Genomic DNA, 25118 nt, shown 5'->3' on the forward strand with positions numbered 1-25118 from the left:
ATTATTTAAAAACTACATTGATCCTTTTGGAGGCAATTCCGTATGGAACGAATATTCAATAACACTTTTACCACAAGAAATATAAGAAATAGATAGTAATGCCAAAAAATAGGGGAACGGTCATGTAAATGCAGTAGATGTGTTGGGCAACGTAGATACGGGGATCTTACGTGTGTGAAATTTTCGGCGAGCCCTTAATACACTACCAACAATTTGACTAGCGTTTACATGTACATTAAATGCCGCTATAAAAACAGTACTTTGAGGAAACATTACTAATCAGTACATTAAATGCCGCTATATAAACAGTACTTTTAGGAACATTACTAACCAGTACATTAAATGCCGCTATATAAACAGTACTTTTAGGAAACATCACTAAACAGTACATTAAATGCCGCTATATAAACAGTACTTTGAAGAAACATTACTAATCAGTACATTAAATGCCGCTATATAAACAGTACTTTTAGGAAACATCACTAAACAGTACATTAAATGCCGCTATATAAACAGTACTTTGAAGAAACATCACTAAACAGTACATTAAATGCCGCTATATAAACAGTACTTTTAGGAAACATCACTAAACAGTACATTAAATGCCGCTATATAAACAGTACTTTTAGGAAACATCACTATTCAGTACATAAATTTTTATATCATTTTCAGTAATGTTGAGAAAAAGTTGTTTACAGTACTGAAAATTTCAGTCATTTATCAGTACTGAAAATTTCAGCCATTTTTCAGTACTGAAAATTTCAGCCATTTTTCAGTACTGAAAATTTCAGTCATTTTTCAGTACTGAAAATTTAAATCATTTTCAGTACTTAAACTTTTTGTCATCTTTAAGTACTTCTACACATACAATATAAGGTCAATGTCAGAAAAATAAAAAATGTTTTTATACTGCAACTAGTTGTGTTTATTTTATATAAAATATTGTAACAAAGCTCTATTGTGTACGATGTCAATTTCATCATGGCACACTTTCTCCACAATCAGGGGTCCATGAAGGGATGAAAATAAGTCTTTCGTTTGTGTTACGATTTGAATAGCTATCAACTTATTAATTTATGTTGCAGTATAAAAGCAATATTAGGTCAATGTCAGAAAAATATAAATTTTTTTTGTGCTTGGCGCAAAACTGGGGAAGGGCTCGGTAGAACCTCGTCCTTCCCCAGTTTCTTAGCCTCATACAAAAAATATGTATGAGACTGCGAAACTGGGATAGGGCAAAATTTTACTGCGCCCTTCCTTTCCCCAGTTTTATTCAGAATACTAAAAAGTTTATATCTTTATGACATTGACCTAATATTGTTTTTTTCTTACTGTAACCTAAATTAAAATTGATTTTTAAATCGTAACTGTTATATATTATTAGCATGAATATCAAACTGTTTGTATCCCTTAATGAACCCCTGATTGCGGAGAAAGTATTGCATGATGAAATTGACATTGCATAAAATATAGAAATCAACGACAAATGAAGCCCGCAATGAACGGTGTTTTAATCTTTTGCTGACGACAACTTCCAAATCTACTTAGGACCAGGATTTTTGAAGGTAAAAAGTTACGAAATATATCAAAGTAGTTCACATTTCATTTGGTTAGTATGGTGATCACGAAATCAAAAAACGTGTACAAACTTGGGGCATTTTAGTTGGTTGCAGAACATGTCCGTCCTGGGACAACTCGGACCGTCTAAAAAAGACAGCTAGGACCATCTATAATGACAACTCAGACAAAGACAAAAGGAACATGTTTACTAAGTTTCAAGTTGATTGGACTTCAACTTCATTAAAAACTACCTCGACCACAAACGTTTACCTGAAGTGGGACAGACAGATGGAGGAGTGCACGCACAGACCAGAAAACATAATGCCCATAATTGTAAAATAACAACTTTAGAAAATTATGTATCAAGTATATTGCAGCAAAATAGGCTAGAAAGGGCTAAAAAGAAAAACAGTATCAGCGAATACATTTGTTGACAGAAAATTAGACTTTGAAATAAATAAATAAATAGAAGATTTAAGGAAAAATAACGAGTCTGATGAGAAATATCTAAATTGATACTTCTTTTTTATTCCAATTTTGAGTATATATAAAATTATAACGTAAGCATTAAATTTGCCTCAATGTAGTTACTGCCCTGTAATAAAAGTGAGGTATGTGTATCTGACACAATATAGCTCAAGTTAAATGAAACCCTTTTTCAGACATTTCAAGTATATTTTAAATAATATTAATAATTTTATTATATGAACTTTTCGGAAGTGTTTCACGACTTTTTTTGGGAAAAAATGAATTTTATGAAGAATCTGTTGCCATCTAATAATTTCGAATAGACCCGCAGAGTTTATTTTCAATACATTGTAAGTCAGGTTATGTATTTTGAAACTACCACAGAACAAACCATTTATTTTTGTGATTATCAAGGCCCCCCCCCCCAGAATATTAAACAGTTGCCTCCTTAGAAGGACACTATATGGACAACTAGCTGGATAAATAATAAAACACACGGACAATAACAGTAAGGGTACGACCTTTTGTTATTCTAAGGATGGGAATGGGGCAGCACGATTTTTTGCGGATTTTTTTAATTATTTTTAAAGTCTTAACTTGTCGCTAAGCATGCCTATTGATTCCAGCTCTTACCAGGCCACCATATTTATATTCAAAGACCTTCCTGCCAGCTCACCCTTTTAACCCCAAACATTAATTTTCTACTTATTAAACACGAGTTTAAATTGATTGATTGTTACGTGTTTGCTTTTAACGTCAAGCGACTAATATTTCATATATAGTTTAGACAGGACGCGAAATTTAAAGTCATGTACGAAAAATGTATACAATATTATAACAAGTAAGGAGATGTGGTATGACTGCCAATTTGGCAACTATCAACTGGAGATCAATGAAGTAGTATTGTCAATTATAACCAACCGTGCGGCCTTTGACAAAAAATGACAAATACCCATACTGTATATCAGTTATAAAAGGCCACGACAAAAAAAAAATGTGAAACAATTAAGACGAAATAAACTAACGGCCTAAGGGACGACATCAAAAGTTCAATGGAGGATAACTAGAGGCTCTTAAGAGCCTGTGTTGCGCACCTTGGTTTATGAGTGTATTAAACGAAGGAAAACGATGGATTCATGACAAAAATGTTTTTTGGTGATTGTGATCTGTTCGTAGATCATACTTTACTCATCATTCTTGCTACTTACAATTTTCTCTTATCTGTAATTAACTTGGCTCTTTAGTTACAGAGGAACACATTTTGTAAAAACTTACCCAAATTTACCAAATTAATGAAAATTGTTAAAAATTGACTATAAAGGGCAATAACTCCTAAAGGGGTCAATTGACCATTTCGGTCATGTTGACTTATATGTAGATCTTAATTTGCTGAACATTAATGCTATTTGCAGTTTATCTCTATATATGATAGCATTCAAGATAATAACCAAAAACGGCTAAATTTCTTTAAAAATTACCAATTGGGGGACAGCAACCAACCAACCAGTTGTACAATTCATATGAAAATTTTAGAGCAGATATTATTAGTTACATAGTGTGCTGGTGACCTAATACGGTATATATGGGGTCAGTAAATTCCATATGGGGTGAGAGCGAAGCTCGAATCCCCATATGGAATTTACTGACCCCATATATACCGTATTACGTCACTAGCACACTATGTAACGAATTTATCTTACCGACTATCTTAACGTGTGAAATTAAGACTAGTGATTCTCAAAATGAGCAAGTCTTCAATACTGTTAGCATTAAGAAATACTTCCAATGATCCTACAAAAACAGATTCCAGCAATAACGACTTGTAAGGTTAAAATGTGTTTTATGAATTTATTTCAATCTTCATCAAATTTCTTCGTCTGTTGGAACTTTTAAGTTTTTTTCTCAGTACCGTTTTGTTTTTATAAAGTGACATAACATCATTACTAACCGTGTATGAAATAAGCCCCGCCCCCTTCTTACCTTATATGGAATATAAAGGGACGTAACTCCACTACTAACCGTGTATGAGATAAGCCCCGCCTCCCTACTAACCTAATATCAAATATACACGGTTTGCACGCGGACGCTTTTAACCAATCATATTCTTGGAAATGTATAGGAGGTAAGATAAATAAAAATATACTTTAATAATGATTTTGGCTCAGTTTTGTTGAATTTGGTCCAGTAGTTTCAGAGGAGAAGATTTTTGTAAAAAAAATTACGAAAAATTGGTAAAAAAATGACTATTAAGTGCAATAACTCCTTAAGGGATCAACTTACCATTTCAATCATGTTGATTTTTTTGTAGATCTTACTTTGGTGAACATAATGGCTGTTTACAGTTGATCTCTATCTATAATAATTTTCAAGATAATAACAGAAAACGGACAAAATTTCCTTAAAATTACCAATTCAGGGACAGTAACCCAGTAACCGATTCATCTGAAAATTTCAGGGCAGATAGATCTTGACCTAGTTAACAATTTTACCCCTTGTCAGATTTGCTCTAAATGCTTTGGTTTCAGAGTGATAAGCCAAAATATACATTTAACCCCTATGTTCTATTTTTAGCCATGGAGGCCATCTTGGTTAGTTTGGTTAGTTTGGCGGGTCACCGGACACAATTTTTAAACTAGATTCCCCAATGATGATTGTGGCTAAGTTTGGTTAAATTTGGCCCAGCAGTTTCAGAGGAGAAAATTTGTTTATAAGTTAACGATGACGGACGCTAAAAATTCGGATTTGTGGACATTTTTTTCCTGTCGACAGGAATACATAACTTTTTTGTATTAAAAGATAAACAGATAAACATAATCTGTTTTATGTTGAATTATTTGTAAATTCTGTTTTATATATAAAATGTTCTTTAAATGTGTGTAATTTGTTGTTTTTTTTCTTCAAATCATCCATATTTTTTTAACGAAAGTTTACTTTTGAACACTATTTTTATTTGTTTTTTTAAACTGAAAAAAGTTTTAAATGTCTGAATATCTATATTATTTCTTTTTATTAAACATAATTTGGCTAATTTATAAACTCTGCACTTTCCCTCTTTTTTGCCAAATTGAGTCCTGTTACCAGGAAATGGTAAACATATGGGGCTAAGGGAAGTAATATTTTTTTGTTAAGCTCATGTGGCTCTATTGAACTAATAAAGTTTAAGTCCGCAGTCACACTAGGCAACGATCGCACTACGATCTGTGAAAAAAATGCAAATGTTGACGATCGTAGTGCGATCTTGAAGATCACAGTAAGGTCGTATCACGGTCGTGGTGAGGTCTTCAAGTTCGTGATGAGCGTATACAACTTTGAACATGTTCAAAGCAATCGTGGTGGAATCAGGTATTAGTGAGTTCGCACTAAGGTCGTGGTAAGATCGCAAAGGTCGCTGTTTCATTATAGCGAGAGCGTAGTGAAAGCGTGATTCTATTCGGAGAGACCAGTACCATAGTGTGGAAACGGAACTGTACGGTTTTCTAATAATTTGGTCATTCGGGAGACTGTCAAAAGGGGCCCCGACATTTGCAAAATAACAAGTTAAGTTGCTTGATGAAAATTTGATGAACTCTTATGTTACTATATATAGCTATGTAATTTTTCTGCTTCAAGTTTTGGTAGCTAAAATATTCTTATAAAGAACCAATAAAATAATAAGAAAGCTATGTGCATCCAAACGTTTTCCTTAGAATGATGGAGCTCCATGTGAAACGATCAAATTTGTCACACAACAGCGATCAAAAATGTATAAAAAAAAACATCGAAAAATGTCAAAAAAAAACATCGAAAAATCAATATTTGCTACCTGAATTTTCACATGTACCTTTTCTGATAGTCGTACCCGTCTGAAAGTTTTGAAGTCATTGTTCCAGTAGAAATTCAAATATATTCATTTTCTCCATGTCGGATATTTTTATTGACTGTACAATCGCTTGCAAGTTTACTGTACAATCACTCTGAGCCTTCTTGAACAATATCTATGAGAAGAACATAAACCGTGTACTATCTCTTCTGCCACATTCATGATTAGTTTATGTTTTCCATGATACTTCTGTCATATAAATATTTATTAAAACTACTGTAATCCAATGCTGCAACACATGTCTGGAATGATTTTATCTCCTTTTCTGTTACAATTTATTATCTTACCTCCTATACATTTCCAAGAATATGATTGGTTAAAAGCGTCCGCGTGCAAACCGTGTATATTTGATATTAGGTTAGTAGGGAGGCGGGGCTTATCTCATACACGGTTAGTAGTGGAGTTACGTCCCTTTATATTCCATATAAGGTAAGAAGGGGGCGGGGCTTATTTCATACACGGTTAGTAATGATGTTATGTCACTTTATAAAAACAAAACGGTACTGAGAAAAAAACTTAAAAGTTCCAACAGACGAAGAAATTTGATGAAGATTGAAATAAATTCATAAAACACATTTTAACCTTACAAGTCGTTATTGCTGGAATCTGTTTTTGTAGGATCATTGGAAGTATTTCTTAATGCTAACAGTATTGAAGACTTGCTCATTTTGAGAATCACTAGTCTTAATTTCACACGTTAAGATAGTCGGTAAGATAAATTCGTTACATAGTGTGCTAGTGACGTAATACGGTATATATGGGGTCAGTAAATTCCATATGGGGATTCGAGCTTCGCTCTCACCCCATATGGAATTTACTGACCCCATATATACCGTATTAGGTCACTAGCACACTATGTAACTAATAATATCAGTTAGTTATTTTGTATTGTTATCAATTTTTTATACCTAAATTACACACTCAAAAGTTGAGTCTGCCTGAGCGGATCCGGCATGAGGGGAGAGGGAGTGTTGGTGATTGAAACCCCATTCAAGTTTTTCGATTTTTTTTTTATTTTGTGGAATTTCAGGGTGTTCCGTGGTTTAGATCCCGCACCTGATCTGATATCGTCATTGATAGTATTAAATGATGATCCGATCATTCAACTGATTTTTTTTTATAGTTTGGTCTTGTGTTGTGATAGGTTGTTTTTTTTAGAAATGAGCGCACAAAGACATTTTTAACCCCGCCAAATTCTGTATGTACCTGTTTTAAGTCAAAAGCCCGTAGTTCAGTGTTTGTCGTTTTTTCGTGTATGTCATACATATGTTTTTCGTAAATTGTTTTATTATGAATTAGACCGTCAGTTTGTGTATTAATTCTTATTTTTCATGTCGGAACCTGTTATTGCCGACTATATTTGCTTAAATCCATTTATTTTTTTAACTTTGAAAATCCTATCACATCTCCTTATTTTTATATTGAAGATATAAATATGGTTTGATAAAATGTTGTTCTCACTAAAAAAAAACTTTTTCGTTAATTTGTCGGATTCTATAGTTGGGAATATTGAAAAGTTCCCGATATAAAAAAAATCATATTGTTTTCTCTGTCTTTCAGATAACAAGGCCTCTCCAATCCTTGATAAAATATAATTTTACTGGAGCTTTTTCTTCCAGTAGTTATAGCTTGTAGTAAACAGAAATCTCATTGGAAATTATACCACATCTTCTTATTTTAATATCGTGTTTATTGACATATAATACGTGTCTTTTCTTGGATCCGTGGTTAGCTACCACCATTTCACATTCGAATTCCTTTATCAAGTTACAATATCCCGATCCTATGATGAAAAATTCTTTGTTTTATTGTTCAAATATGTATTTATTATTTTTTTTAAATTGCTGGTCAAAAACATATTAAGTAAAATTCGAAATATGCTAATTACCCTTGCAGAGCATCTAGTCACCTTTTTTTATATATAAAAATTTATTTTGTACGAGGATTATTTTCATTTTTATTTTAGATTAGATTCTTAACATATTTTGTACTGTCCTTTTCTTTTTGTCTTGTATACTTATTCAGTGATTGTTTGTTTATGTGTTCAATGTTTTGTACATGAATAAGCCGTTAGTTTTCTCGTTTTACATTGTTATTTCGGGGCCTTTTAAGTTTTATAGCTGACTATGCGGTATGGACTTTGCTCATTGTTGACGGCCGTGCGATGACCTATTGTTGGTAATTTCTGTCATTTTGGTCTCTTGTGGAGAGTTGTCTATTTGGCAATCATACCACATCTTCTTTTTTTATATCTATTGTATACATTTTGTTTTTGTCTCTGATATAGTCACCTTAAAAGGGTTCCTTGATAGGATCTTAATTGTTAAAATGACTGGTTTTGTGCTTATTTTCATTTCAAATACCATATATGAATATAATAGGACAGACAAGGAATATGGAACGCCATAGCTGTGTCACAGTGGAAAAATGGACAAAAATTGATTTTAATACTTTTTGGACATTTTGGTAAAGATTTTGTAAAACCAGTGATTTTGTTATATTTGCAATATTTTACTAGCGATTTTGATATTTTTATTGTGCAAGATAATTTCATGTTTTAATTTTTTTTTTTAAATGGCGACATTTTACTTCAAAATGATCTATTATTCCTGAGACTACTATAACACATGTTATAGTAGTCTCAGATTATTCGTATTTGACAAGCCAAGGCTTTAATCCCATAAATAAGTCTGTATGTTCTATAATTGTTAATTATTATATACATGTATGTGTTAATTTTTCTGTTATCCCTTATTTGAACTTTCTCACTCATTTAGAGAAACATTTGTCAAGTACAAGTAGTTTTGGTTTGTTATTTAAACTATGTTGTTATTTTGATGTGGCAGATTGGATTTAGTATTACACTGAGCAGTTCCAACTCTGTACATTTGTATTCCATGCTGAACTTATTAAATTATACATCGTGCTAACCAGAGTCGTCTTTTGTTACAAGAGCTAGTTCCAGAGTCAGAGTCCGTATTGTTTATTGTGTGTGTGTGGTTCCAGACCAACACATTTCCCAGTCACAGATACACCCAGAATCTATTTGTGATAGCTGTCTCCCGTTGTTCATATTTAGTATATGCTGTGAACATTTAATTATTAGTATTTTCAGCGTTTTTTTTCTCGATTATGAGTGCCCTTTTTATTATGTTCACATGGTTCAGTAGTATAACAATTATGTTGAGCAATAACATCATACTGATCAGTAGAATAATCATTATATTGTGCAGATCTGGTATTATATTCAGCACTTTAATCAATATACTTTTGTCTTTATATTCAGTACTTTTGAAAATATCTTCAACATATTATTATATTATGTAGATTTCTCATTATGTTGATTACAGAAACCGAAATATTCAGTGGTCAAACACACTATTTATACGCCCGTCGTCTTTAGACGGGACGTATTATAGTATACCGTTGTCCGTCCGTCTGTCCGTCCGTCGTCCACACTTCGGACAATAACTCAAAAACGCTTTCACCAATTTCCATGAAACTTAAGTGAATTGTTTATATCTATTGACATAAAAAAAAGGGGGTCCGTCGTCCACACTTCGGACAATAACTCAAAAACGCGTTCACCAATGTCCATGAAACTTTGGTGAATTGTTTATATCTATTGATGTAAGCTCCCTTTCAATTTTTATAAATTTCAGATTTTAAGTTTTGGATTTATGGGGCTTTATCCATAAAAAAGGGGGATTTTTAATACTTCGGACAATAACTCAAAAAGGCTTTCACCAATGTCCATGAAACTTTGGTGAATTGTTTATATCTGTTGATGTAAGCTCCCTTTCAATTTTTATAAATTTAAGATTTTACATTTCCGTGTTATGAATTTTTATGCTTAAAAAAGGGGGGATTTTCCAATTTTGGGACAATAACTAACACTTTCAAAAACAAGTTAAAAGAGCAACGGGCGTATCATGCACTAAAGCGCAGCACTTAATTATCAGTACTGTTATCATTATGTTGAGTGAAATAAATATTATGTTCTGTAGACTGATCATTATGTTCAGTAAAATAAATATTATGTTCAGTTCAAACAACTTTATGATCAGTGGTCAAAATGTTTTATGTTTGGTTCAAAAAAATTATACTAGGTGGTTAATCAATTACTTTCAGTGCTTTTTTTCATTATGTGGTGGTGGTAGACTTCCGAAAATAACCGAAAACATGTATAATTTTTTCGGGTTTATTTTCATACTGTCAACATGTCGTCTGCTATACAACGTGCTCTTGCAGAACTTAATCTGCAAATCTTTCAAATTAAAAAGTTTAAAGATGATAGGATAGAAGATGACACTTTTCAGCAACTTACTGATCAAGACTTGATCAGACTAGGTGTTGAAACTATTGGTGATAGAATAAAGATTGAGGGAAGCGATGAGGATGACTCTGTGACCATATGACACAAACATTAGCAACTATAGGTCATCATAATGCCCCCAATAATTAGAAAAAGCCCCCGCATAGTCAGCTATAAAAGAGGGAGGAAAGATACTAGAGGGAGTGTCCCCGAAATGCTGTGTGATAGACAGTGTTATTAATTAATTATTAGCGCCCTTGGTAAAACTTCAAATTTCATAATTAATGTATTTCATTGTTAAATAATTAACATGAAGCTTATATAAGTATATATTTGTTAATTGCATAGCTTTTGCTATTTGAATTCGTTGGTTAAAGATATTCATTTATATTGTAAAGTTTAATATTTGCATCGTCGCAAAATCTTTGGTTACCCTCTTTGTATACATTCAGTGAGAAACTTATATATTTTATAGATCATCCAGACACCAAATTAGGAAATTGATAATTCTTGTCTATCCTTTTTAGTGATGCGTTTTGTTATATTGATTTAGCCATGTGATTATGGATGTTCCAAATTGAGTTTTCTCTTATACCCCAGTCCCACTAAGCCACGATTGCACTACGATTTGTGGAAAAAATGCAAATTTTGATGATCGTGTAGGTCGCAGTAAGGTCGTACCACGGTTGTGGTGAGATCTTCAAGATCGTGAAGAGCGTGGCCAACTTTGAACATGTTCAAAACAATCGTGGTGCGGTCGTGGCGAAATTAGGTCGTGTTAGAAGCGTAGTGAAAGCGCACTAAGATCGAAGTAAGATCGCAAAGGTCGCTGTACAAATACGTTGCGAGAGCGTAGCGAAAGCGTGTTTCTATTCGGAGAGATTGCGCTACGATCTCACAGCGATGTTATCAGTTCAGTATTTTTGTGATTTTACTCTCTACTCTGTTACCGGCCACAAAAGAGCTCATCAACCAGAGAATTAAGTTAATAAACACAAAGCTGTAATAAATTCCAGTAATTTTAAGTTTTGGAAGCTCTTTGGTATTGTATGAGGTACTTTAAATGAAAATAAAAGTTACAAGTAACATATCATATTAGTTTAAACGAGTAAACACTAGGGACTATATTCGTGAACAACGAAGCGAAGAAGAACAGACAATTGTGGTCTCGGTCGTATATTGGTATGACGTTGTCGTCGTCGTCGTCCAAAAACATATGGTGTTTTCGCACTTTAATAATAATAATAATAATAATAATAATAATAATAATAATAATAAATTCTTTATTTAAAGAGGGTAACTCAATTAGAAATAGTCTAATTTTCATTGAGGCCCTCAAACAAAATACATGCATACAGTTAACATTCATACATTACTACATTAATTTACAATATATATTACTAGTATATACACAATTCAATCATTGAAATATACAAAGGGTAATAAATGACAATATTTGATATAGTTTTGTTAAAGGAAAACTTAGTTGACTTGCATATAATTTTCAAGAAAATGATTATAACTATGTTTCTTGAATAATTCCACATTAGGACATTTTTTTATTTTGAGTGGTAAATTATTCCATACTTTGGTTGCAGAATAATGAAAAGATTTTTTATAAAAATTTGTATTTGGTCTTGGAACAAAAAGATCATTATTAGAGACAGATCGTAAGTTGTGGCGTTGCACATCATCAATATTTAGTATTGCTAAGTAATCAGGTGTTAGCCCATTTACAATTTTATACATTCGAATTGATTGTTGGTATTTTATTCTTTTGGTAAAAGATAGCCATTTTAAAGAAGAAAACATGAAATTAGTTGGAATAGAAATATCGCATTCCAGTATAATTCTTGCTACTCTTTTTTGAAGTTTTATGATTCTATCTGAATCTTTTTGTAATAAATTTCCCTAAACTGAACTACAATAGTCTATATATGGTAGAATAACTTAAGTATAAGTAAATAGAAACCTGTGAAATTTAAACACAAGATTTATGACCATAAAAGGAAGGTTGGGATTGATTTTGGGAGTTCTGGTCCCAACAGTTTAGGAATTAGGGACAAAAAGGACCCAAAATAGCATTTTACTTGGTTTTCGCACAAGAACTTTCAGTGAACAGAATTCTATTAAATTTTAACATAAGGTAAATGACCACAAAAAGGAGGTTGGGATTGATTTTGAGAGTTTTGGTCCCAACAGTTTAGGAATTAGGGGCCAAAAACGGTCCAAAACAAGCATTTTTCTTAGTTTTTGCACAATATCTTTAGTATAAGAAAATAGAAATCTATGAAATTTTCACACAAGGTTTATGACGACAAAAGAAAGGTTGGGATTGATTTTGGGAGTTTTTGTTTTCGTATCAAGCTGCGCCCTGCGGAGCATCTGGTTCTTTTAGTGGCCCAAAAGCGTGGAATTCATTATCCAGTGAAATAAAAAAATAAAAAAGTATATCTACTTTCAAATACTCTTACAAGTCATTATATTTTTTTAAGTGTCAAATGTATGAGTTAAGCCACAATGTATTATACTATAGGTGTTTTTTATACGACCTCAAACATATTTTTGGATCGTATAATGGTATGATGTCGTTGTCGTCTGCGTCGTCCGAAGCCCAATTGGTTTCCGGACAGTTTCTTTAGTTTAAAAAAATAGATCTTAATGATTTTTTTTCTGAAGGGTCAGCACCACATAAGGAAGGTTGGGATCGATTTTGGGGATGGGTGTCCAACCGTTTTGGAATAAGAAGCCCAAAACAAGGATTTTTCTAGTTTAAGGATAATAACTTGTGTATAAGTATTTCATTTGCTCTGAAATTGTACCACAATGTTAAAAACCACAAGTAGAAGGTTTGGATTCGTTTACGGGGTTATGGGTCAAAAGTTTAGGAATGAAGGGCCAAAAAGGGACAAAAAGCAGGCATTTTTCTAGTTTCAAGACAATAAATTGTGTGTAATTGTATTGACCTCTCTAAAATTGTACCACAATGTTCCACATAACAAAGGGGAGGCTAGGATTAAGTTTTGGAATAATTGCCCAAATAAGTAGGAATTAGTGGGGCCAAAAAAGGGCAAAAAAGAAGCATGTTTCTAGTTTCCAAACACAAATTGTTTAGGTGAATGAATCTCTCTGAAATTGTAATACAAGGTTCCATACTACAAGGGAAATGATGGGATTGAGTTGAAGGGTTATTGCTTAAAAAGGGGGTTTCAATAAGTTTTTTTTTAGGGGGGGTTAAATTTTTTAAGGGATTCCTTTTTTTCAAAATTTTTTTGAAATTCGAATTTTGAAAAATTTCAAGAAGAAGCCTTCAATTGCACAGTATTGTACAGTAGATTTGTTAGATCTCTGGCCACATTTATTTTGTGACAAAAACCTTTATTATGACAAAAATTCGATCACAATCCAAATTCAGACAGTATCAAGCTTGAATATTGTGACCAAATTTGTTCCAACCGTTCAGGGTTGGACCACTGCGGTCGTATAAAGATGTGCCCTGCGGAGCACCTGGTTGTTGTTGTAATTATAGTTTGTTTATTTAGATCTATTGTTTACATTTGTATATTAGTAAATTATTCATTTATGTAGTTGATATTGTATGTAGAGAGCCTTATTGAAATTTGGTTTAATCCTAATGAGTTTTTATTATTATTATTATTATAACTCGCAACTCAACTTTTAAAACTCGCAACAAGACTTTTGTAACTCGCAACTCGACTTTTGTAACTCGCAACTCGACTTTCGCTACTCACAACTCGATACTCGCAACTCGACTTGGCGGATTAAGGGGGGGGGGGGGGGGGGAGGATGGGCAGTCAGCGGGCCCCCACTTATGAAAATTACTGGATCCGCCACTGGATGTTGCCATCAAAACTGTGTCACTTAATAATTTGTCTCCGGGTATATTATTATGCAATCTGTAACTTTACTACAATGGTTCTTTTATGGTTGCCATGGTAAGGGTTGTTTTGTTTTAAGGGGACAATAACTTGATGGGTTTTTTTTGGGGGGGGGGGGGGGAGTTGACGAATAGATCTAATCATTTTGATCTGTTGCTACGAAAGTTTATATTTTACTACAGCAAAGCTTCATTTTTACTTTTTTATACGCCCGTCAAAATTTTGACGGGACGTATTATGTTATACAAATGTCCGGTGTCCGTCCGTCTGTCCGTCTGTCCGGCGTAAACATGTCGCGCCGTAACTTGAGAACGACTCATCCAAATTTCACGAAACTTATTGTACTGGTTTCTTATGATAGTCAAATGATCTGTATACTTTTCGGTCAAAATAAGATTAAAACTTTTTGAGTTACGGCACTTTGTAACTAAAATAAGGGTGTGGTTTTTTTTCACATGTCGCACGGCACTGTATATCCAGAGGTGTGCCTGAGACAAAGGTTTTATATACATACTAATATGTGAAAACTGTTGTTTCTTATTTGTGTTTGTAACTATGTGTTGTTTATTATATTTGTAAACGAATATTATATTACAATGATATTATATTATGCTCTTCTTCTTCTTCTTCTTCTTCTTCTTCTTCTTCTTCTTCTTCTTCTTCTATATCAAAAACAATTTTTGATTATTGCTTAAAACTTTACACACTTCTTAGTTATATTAATTTTAAGATCTGTATACTTTTTGGTGATGATTCAAAATTTCATTTTTCAGTTATTTAGTATTTTGTAAAAAAGGGGGAGGGTATTTTTACATGTCACGCCGTATCTCAAAATCAATTTATGATTATTGCTTAAAATTTTACACACTTCTTTGTTATATTGAACTTAAGATCTGTATACTTTTTGGTGATGATTTAAAATTTCATTTTTCAGTTATTTAGTATTTTGTAAAAAAGGGGGAGGGTATTTTTACATGCATGTCACGCCGTATCTCAAAATCAAAATTTATGATTATTGCTTAAAACTTTACATACTTCTTTGTAACATTAATCTTAAGATCTGTATACTTTTTGGTTTTGATTCAAAATTTTATTTTAGTGATATTTAGTTTTTTTGGGTTCATATGTCCCTCTGTATCTCAAAAACAATATATGGTTGTTGCTTAAAACTTTCTCAAAAATTATTTATGATGATTGCATTAAACTATCACACAAGACGACAGGCGTATCATGTGCTCATGGCGCAGCTGTTTGTTTTAATTTGTACACAATTTAGTTTCTGCATTTTAAGTTGCAAAGAGTTAATTTTCCTCATGCTCTGGGCATGTTGGGCAAAATAATTTCTTTCAAGTCTTATCAGCCTATAGTAAAGTTTTAAAATATCCATTTAAAAGAATTGGTTGTCATATTTGTTTTAGCCCACTTTGCTATATTCATAAATTTTTATCCGTTATCATTGTCCGTTAACTTATCTAAAATTGTAAAAACTGTTTTCCTCTGCATACTATTAAATGAGCTTAATTATTTTACCAAACTAGGGAACAAGAAATCTTCATAGGGATACATAGATTGAACATTTTCTAAATGGATCCACAGAACTCTGTGTCTCACCTGCAGTTGCTGCTGTTAGTGTAAAAGTGTGATGTTGACTATAAAAGTGAGTATATTTATCAGTAAAATACAGAATTTAAAAAATAATATATGTGCATGTATCATACTCCATCCATGAACTATGGATAATTAAAACAATGTTATAGCAATAACTAAAAAATATTCATAGATCTAATTTTAAGGGTTAACTTATTATAGCTCTTCATCTTTTATATACGCTTTGGATTTTAAATATTTTGGCCAAGAGCATCACTGAAGAGACAAGTGTTGTCGAAATGCGCATCTGGTGCAGAAAAATTTGTACCGTTAATGTTATTATTAATTTTTTTATCTTGTTCTAGTTTATCATGGAGACTGCAATGATAAATTATAAATCACAAAAAATCCTTAATCTCACCATTGCACATGTCAGAAATGCTAAATATATGGACTCATCTTTAAATTCCTTAATAATAACCCTGATTGGTAAGGTTACCGTAGTATTTGATGATTATTTAAGAAAATTGTACCCTGAATTTTATTTTTAGATTTCAGCAACAGAATGAAGAATTCCAAGAGTCTAATACGGTTTATTAAACATGATTTTATCATTGAATCAACATCCTACAAGAATATAACATACAAATAAGTAATTATGTGCAGGGAAGAACATTTAAACAATGCCTGTGATATGCGAAAGATACAGATAACAATCCTACGGCGTTAGCTATTTGTATTGAGCTTGATATTTCATATGGTAATTGACTTTAACTGGAGTCTTCATACCTTGTGGCTTATACATTATGTACATGTATAACGAAAGTCTGTATTATGTCTGTTGGCCTTGACCTCATTTTCATTGTCATGCAACTGCTTGAAAACAAATTTCTATTTTTATTATGTTAATTTCTCACTTACCTATTAGTGAACTACCGAATTGGACTATTTACCGGGTTTGTAATAACATGAGCAACAGGATGGGTGCTACATTTATATGTGGAACAGGATCAGCATACCCTTCAGGAGCACCCGAGATCAAACCCATGGTGGGATTCGTGTTGCTTAGTCATTAGTTTTCTATGTGTCTTGTGAACTATTATTTGTCTAATTTGCACAGGTCATTAGTCAATGTTAAATTTAGTTTTTTTGTCTATTTCATTTAGCAATACTAGTAGATAATACTAGATATAGTGTATGAAATGATTTTATGATTTAAATGTCTTGTCTAGCAGGGGTCATCTGACACGTCACCTTGACTTTATTTTTTCATGGTTCATTGGTCAATATGTTATTTTCATTGTTTTGGCTGTTTCTTGTATGAGATAAGCAATAGAAAAACTATATTACGTGTGTATAATGATTGTCAGCTATACATGTCTTTCTGGCTTAAATTGGTTTATCTCACATTGACTTCATTTTCATGGATCTTTGACAATGTGTGATGTATGTGACACCTGTACTAAAACGCTTTCCTTGGTCTATCAGCATAAAATCAATTCGTGAATATAAAAGCAGGCGACACGTTTCAGCTTGAGCATTCTCCTTGCATCTTATAAGTTGTATTTGTCTGAGACATTATTGGTAAGAGCTTACAGGACTGACTTTAATTGTCGAGGACCAAGAAATTTGAACAACAAGAAAGAAATAAAGAAAGGTTGTATAAAACATGCTCACGACCAAAAAAAAAGTCATATTTACTTTCTATAATATTATCTACAATATGTTCAGTTACTGTTAAATTCTTGTGAAGACTCGATTCGTGTTCATTTCCAATTAAAAAAAAATCATGTGATAGATCGATTCACTTTGCGTTCATAGGTAGAAAATTTGTCTGTAGTTTAGATCTTTTACACTAACCGTGATTTTGAAAGTGCTTTAGGTCAAGGACAAAAAAAATCATTTTTTTGCAATTGAACACTCTTTTACTTGTAACGTAAAAGATGAAGAAAACCGAATAAGACTCCAATTAGTAATAGACTGAAATATCTTTTGTAGAAGTGTTACTGTTTTGTGGAGATTTAACTAACATTTCTTTTCATATTTAGAATTATGTATTTTAATTGGATTCTGCCTTACTACCCTAAAAATTAGTCCAGGTTTTCATTCAAAATCTACTGCTGTCAAAATTCTTATGCTATATTAAAACCACACAAAGAACAATACGAAGCAAAGTTCTATTTTCTTGCCGTTGAATAGAAAATATCAGTGTTGGTAAAAATAAGGAATGTTGTTATAATTTTCAATGATACAACTATAATAATTTACCAAAGTTTTAGGTAGATATACGCAATTGTAGTCGACTGTACGACCTTCATAGAGTGAGTAAAAGTCGCTATAAAAGGTTTAAACATGTGAAATATGAATATGAAACAATGCATATCAGAATATTAACTGCCTAATGTACATGTATAACAAAACAATTTACAAACAATACATATGACCGAAATGAACCAACCACAACCACTAGACTACAGGTTCCTGACTTGATCCAAGGTTAATGTTATAAAAATATCTTGAAACGTGTGCTTATTCTTTTAAATTACTTTTAAATTATTACTGATAAAAAACTGTCATGGTATCAAAAGAATCTTTTCTATCTATAGGAGAAACGTGAACTATATTAAAGACGTCATTGCATTTCAAGTGCTACAAGAAAGTATGAAAGAGCAACAGTTTTAATATAGACGACTGCATATATATAATCTACATATTTAGTTCTATTAATAAAACAAGGAGATGTGGTATGCCTCCTAACTAACAACAACAGAACAAGGATACTATATAAATAACCATAATGTTCAACGTCAGACGTCGACAAAATCGGTTTAACCCGCCATATTTATATGCACCTCTGTCCCAAGTCGGACAAAGTCATGTTATAGATATGTCTTTGTGTAGTTATACATTTAGTTTGATGAACGATATTTTGACATTGTGCTTTACATCTAGATGACATCTATTTTTTTTCTCGGAGCTATTCAGAACTTCTTGTATGGTGCTGACTGCTTAATATTGAAAAACTGTATTGGTGACCCCTGTCTGATAGTTTTGTATTTGTTGCTAATGTGATTGAATTTGACTGTTTTTATGACAGCTCCTTTTCCACCTTTCACATAAATCAACAATGAAAACATCATTGCGCATGGAAAGCTGTAAAAGTCATCTTGATAACTAGCGAAACTAATCGTCAGGAAAAAAAACCCGCACTGGTTTACGCCAAAAACATTGAATAACACCAATTATGACATACAACAAATAACGACAATCAAAAATGAGAAGTCGTGGCTTGAAACAGGCACCTAAAGAATGTGGTCATAAAGTTCATCAAAAGAATCCTCTTTAATGTATTAATGTGTTGAAATGAAAGAATACATATAGCCATGGAGTTTTAAAATAAAATTCTTGTTTTTATCCCAAACCAACTTATGATATTTGTTGATGATTAATTTTTATTGATTGTTGATTGCTTTATGTCCAGTGGCAAATATTTCACGATGGTTCTGGACGAGAACAAGTTAACAATAAATACAACAGGTACTAGTAGGTCTTGTAATAATAGAGGCCCATCCCGATGATGATCAGGGGGAATTTCGACTTCCACTGGAAAATAAAGGTATATAAGTAAGGGACAGAAATTTTGCCATGCAACAAGAAGAGTTGTTGCAAGGGTTCTTAACGTGCAGAGATCTTGTCACTCTCTTTACTCGAGGCATTGGATTAAACCTCGATATATGCATTCTGACAGGACGTAGCTGCAAACTTGATACATCTTTCACAGCCAGACGGACGCCCCACTTTAACCAGCTTTTTACTGCCGGTCGGAACAGGACCAAGTGAGCATATTTCTATTCCCAACTCACCCTTGGGGCTTATGATATTTGTGATAGGGCTCCTTGTGATAGCATAACCGAGTTTTTTTTATTAGGTCTTGAATTTGACTACAAATTTCTGTACTTAAAAATGATTGAATTTTCAGTACTGTAAAATGACTTAAATTTTCAGTACTGAAAAATGACTGAAATTTTCAGTACTGAAAAATGACTGAAATTTTCAGTACTGAAAAATGGCTGAAATTTTCAGTACTGAAAAATGGCTGAAATTTTCAGTACTGAAAAAGGGCTGAAATTTTCAGTACTGAAAAATGACTGTAATTTTCAGTACTGAAAAATGACTGTAATTTTCAGTACTGTAATCAACTTTTTCCCAACATTACTGAAAATGGTATAAAAATTAATGTACTGAATAGTGATGTTTCCTAAAAGTACTGTTTATATAGCGGCATTTAATGTACTGATTTGTAATGTTTCCTTAAAGTACTGTTTATATAGCGGCATTTAATGTACTGATTAGTAATGTTTCCTAAAAGTACTGTTTTTATAGCGGCATTTAATGTACATGTAAACGCTAGTCAAATTGTTGGTAGTGTAGGTCTTTCAAATAATCCGAAGTGTTATAATCTATATTTTATACCTACTCGTGAATATATATGTAGCGGTAATTTTTATATAGTTATGAACAGCAAAAGAAGGAGTGTATGCCATCTACATTTTTATTTTTTTTAAAACACCTTAAACAGGATTATTATACAATTTCAACTTGAAACGTGTTGCATTATAGTTTTAGGAAATAAACTCCCGGCCATAAATCTTCTAAGACATGCATTTTCTTCCTTTATTCCCTTCCAATTATTCTTAATTTACATAGTTTCAGTTCGATTTTTATTTTCTTAATAAGGGGTTTGTGATTGATTGATTGATTGTTGGTTGCTTTACATCAGTGGCAAATATTTCATGCATGTTCAGAACGGTAAGATGTTTGTGTAATATTTGACTCACTACTCACTACTCACTGGTTGAACATCCCTGCAGCGTTTCAAATGCAGACTAAACTAATAAAAGGTCCGGACAGAGTAGGGCGATAAAAAAGGCAGGAAATATATTACAAAATCGTTATAACGACCGCAATACTTTTCATTGGCTTGTTTTAAGGCAGGGGCCTGCAGTTCAGTGGTGGTCGATAGCTACTGTCTGTCATATTGGTTCATCGTAAATGGTTACCCCCTACAGACGCCATCAACTAAGAGCTAAACCAAAAGTAGAAAGAAGAAAATGTAAACAAATGAATTGGCGTATATCAGAGTGTCGGATATATGTCGATCATGCTATAAGGCGCTTGAAAACTTTCAGTCATTGGAAGCTTAAATAAACATCCAAGAAAAAAATCAACCAGACTGTAGAGTTTTGTGTGGGATTAGTGGAGCGACAGAATGAACTTTTCCAAGAACTGTAATGCAACAGTAAAACGAATATCTAATAAGTTTACTATGTATTATATATTATCAATCTGGAATCGAATGAACTTGTATAACTTACAGCCCCCCTTTTTCTAACCCACCCACTCCTGCATGTGCACACCTTTCATGTCTTATGATAGCCAGCAATATCACAAAAGCAATTACCATATAGGATGTCACATTATGCTGTTTTAGATAAATGCGATTTGAATTTACCAAGAGGCACATTGGTACAGGATTTAAGTTTACCTATTTAAATCTATAATCAATGTTTTGACACCGTCCCCAAATTTAAAGTATAATTTGTCAACCTCAGCGTCGAGAATATACCTTGGCCGTACGGTGACCTATAGTTGTTAATGTCTGTGTCATTTTTATCTTTTGTGGATAGTTGTCTCATTGGCAATCATACAGTGGAGATCACTTCTAACCTCTCATTAGAACTGTCAGAATATTCTGTCATAGAACTGTTCTAACCTGTCCTAGAACAGTTCTAGCTAGAACAGTTCTACCCTAGAACTGTTCTAGGTAGAACTGCCAGGATCAGTTCTAGGTAGAACTGACTAAATCAGTTCTAGGTAGAACTGTCAGGATCAGTTCTAGGGTAGAACTGTCTAAAACTGTTCTAGGTATAACTGACCAAATCAGTTCTAACCGTAGAACTGTCAGCAGAACTGACTAAATCAGTCAGGACTGTAGAACAGTTCTAAATGACGTCACTGCAGAAAGGGCAATTTAGAATTTAGAAGAAAAATCAGTTCGAATTACTTTACTATATATAATAGCAGATGTTTCTATATTTTTTACTGATCAAAAGTTACATGTAGAAATATCGAAGTGGATAGGAGGTTATCCAACTCATCGGAGAAATATTCTTATGAGATTGCAAATGAAACATCATTGTTTACGTTTCTTCGTTCCCCGTTTTTAACAGTCTCTTCGTAAATATAACTCTGCATTTAATTCAAGTAAATTTAATCTTAATTTACCTTGTTTGCCTTGGATTTACATTCATGATTTAAGATTCTGTTTTGACAAATGTTCAAACGAAAATTGTACAGTGGATGAATTATGGGATATCATAGTAATGAACACAGTGTTGTTAAACGCAAGAAAACTATGTACATTTGCACTGAGGTCTTAGATTTGCATTATCTCGTTGCCAACCTTATCCGTAACGATAATGAATAATATCTGGGAGTCTGGAACGTCAGAAAAATATACTCGATCTGAACATGAATAAAATATTTGCCACTGGACGTAAGGCTACAAACAAAACCAATCATTTTCCTTCTTCAAATTATATTAACAGTAAAGTCAGTATACCTTTCCAAGAAGATAACTTCTCATACATGTACATCTCATTTTAAAATAAAGTATATGAATCAGTGATGTGAGTGTTGGATGATGCCGTTAAATAGTTTTGTTTAAAAAAAACCCATCATGAACTACTGACTTAAAAGTCACTTTTTGTGACGGTTCATTATTTAATAATTTAAGTTTGGATGTAACGGGTCTTCGGTCGTTATTGTGTTATCAGCGCCTATAGACATAAGTTAGTCATGTGACCGTAATGTCATCAACGTTTTTTCGTGGTTTGGCAAGGTTTAAAATGGAATTTCGAATTAAATTATAAGAAATGACTTATCATTTTTTTCTGTCTATTCGAAATAACATAAAAAATGTGGTGCACACTAGCTATTAAAAAACCCGCTTCGCACATTTTTACATTAAAAAAGCAAAATGATCAGTTTTGGCTGATGCACATAGCCAGAAATGAGTAGTGGTTTTGCTAATTAATATTCATAATATGTAAATGAGAATTGTACCACGTGATAGTAGTTTGAACTGGACTGGCTTGATAGGCTTGATATCATTAAAATCTTTAAAACACGGATATTATAAGTTGCCCGTCACAGAGTCCTTACTTACAATCACTTTGATATTTCCGTAAAGTTGTCAGGCGGTCAAAATCAAAACAATGAACGTGAATTTAGTGATTTTTTCGTGCTTTCGTGAGTTTATTCTTCTTGAAATAGTGACATTTTAATTTTACGTGGGAACCTAGAGTTCAACGACTACACATACAAGGTTTGGACTTGCTTATTCTTTGGAAATTCAAGTTTCAAAATCCACCCCGGCAACATGTTTTTGTAATGACCTTGTAATCCAATTTTCAACACGAAGTTGGAAAATTTGACGTTTCAGCCATTTTAGCCTGTATTTTACACTGCAATGTTAAAGGCCTCTCGCTTCGATATTTAAAATAGCTCAGGAACCTGTATTTTTGCAACAACAGTCATAATGTTTCGTTTAAATGGTGTATATTGTTGTGTATATTCATTTTCTGCCCCGGCAACCTGTCTATCACTTAAATTAAAATTAAAAAAGGCATTTTTTTCAAAATTCCCTATCATTTTTAGTAATTTCCGTGACCCGTATCCGATTTCTTTAGTATAATATTCAAATAAGCAAAGTGGCGTTGATTTCTGGATATGAGTCATATATGGTCAGATTTGGTTGATGCTGTCAAATATGGTCAGTTTTGATTGATGCAGACACATATTTTTGTTACATGAGTCAGTCTGAGGTATGACAACTACTGATGTTTGTGCAATTTCCAATATTGTAGTTATTTATATATACTACAGTAAAAAAAAATATAACTGAAGTACTGTGCAACTATATAGACTCACACAACAAAAAAGCAGAAATGGTCAGTTTTGGTTGATGTGGTCAAAAGATTTTATTATACAACTCAGTCTGAAGTATGAAAACTACTGATATTTGTTTACGATTCACTACTTTGAATAAAAAGAGGATATACTGGCACTATAAATTCATGCGAACAAAATTTTGAGGTCATTGTTTTCCAATATTGCTGTAACTTGTATAGTACAGTCCCTCTTGACCTAAAATTATAACTGAATTACTGTGCAGCTTTATAGATTTGCAGAAAGAAAGATCAAATAAGGTCAGTTAAGATAGATGCTGTCAAAAGATTTTATTACACGACTCAGTCTGAAGTATGAAAACTACTGATATTTGTTTACGATTCAATACGTTGAATAAAAAGAGGACATGCTGGCACTATAAATTCATGCGAACAAAATTTTTAGGTCATTGTTTTCCAATGTTGCTGTAACTTGTATATTACAGTCCCTCTTGACCTAAAATTATAACTGAATTACTGTATAGCTATATAGATTTGCAGAACGAAAGAGCAAATAAGGTCAGTTTAGATTGATGCGGTCAAAAGATTTTATTACACGACTCAGTCTGAAGTATGAAAACTACTGATATTTGTTTACGATTCAATACTTTGAATAAAAAGAGGACATGCTGGCACTATAAATTCATGCGAACAAAATTTTGAGGTCATTGTTATCCAATATTGCTATAACTTGTATAGATTACAGTCCCTCTTGACCTCAAATTATAACTGAATTACTGTACAGCTATATAGATTTGCAGAAAGAAAGAGCAAATAAGGTCAGTTTAGATTAATGCGGTCAAAAGATTTTATTACATGACTCAGTCTGAAGTATGAAAACTACTGATATTTGTTTAGGATTCAATACTTTGAATAAAAAGAGGACATGCTGGCACTATAAATTCATGCGAACAAAATTTTGAGGTCATTGTTTTCCAATATTGCTGTAACTTGTATATTACAGTCCCTCTTGACCTCAAATTATAAATTGCTGTACAGCTATATAGATTTGCAGAAAGAAAGAGCAAATACGGTCAGTTTAGATTGATGCGGTCAAAAGATTTTATTACACGACTCAGTCTGAAGTATGAAAACTACTGATATTTGTTTACGATTCAATACTTTGAATAAAAAGAGGATATGCTGGCACTTTAAATTCCTGCGAACAAAATTTTGAGGTCATTGTTTTCTAATATTGCTATAACTTGTATATATTAGGTGCAGAAAAATTGGTACCGTTAATGTTATAACAGTCCCTCTTGACCTAAAATTACAACTGAATTACTGTACAGCTATATAGATTTGCAGAACGAAAGAGCAAATAAGGTCAGTTTAGATTGATGCGGTCAAAAGATTTTATTACACGACTCAGTCTGAAGTATGAAAACTACTGATATTTGTTTACGATTCAATACTTTGAA

At 32.7% G+C, this 25118-nt stretch overlaps 1 long non-coding RNA gene across 1 annotated transcript; it reads left to right on the top strand.

The window, feature by feature from the left end:
• Positions 1-1355: 1355 nt before the first annotated feature.
• Positions 1356-16479, top strand: LOC139494889 (uncharacterized). Its single transcript, XR_011657199.1, has 3 exons — positions 1356-1565; positions 15640-15758; positions 16240-16479. It is a non-coding gene; the product is annotated as an uncharacterized lncRNA (long non-coding RNA).
• Positions 16480-25118: the final 8639 nt, after the last annotated feature.

Source organism: Mytilus edulis, chromosome 11 (genome assembly GCF_963676685.1).
Source record: "Mytilus edulis chromosome 11, xbMytEdul2.2, whole genome shotgun sequence".
Taxonomy (NCBI): Eukaryota; Metazoa; Mollusca; class Bivalvia; order Mytilida; family Mytilidae; genus Mytilus; species Mytilus edulis.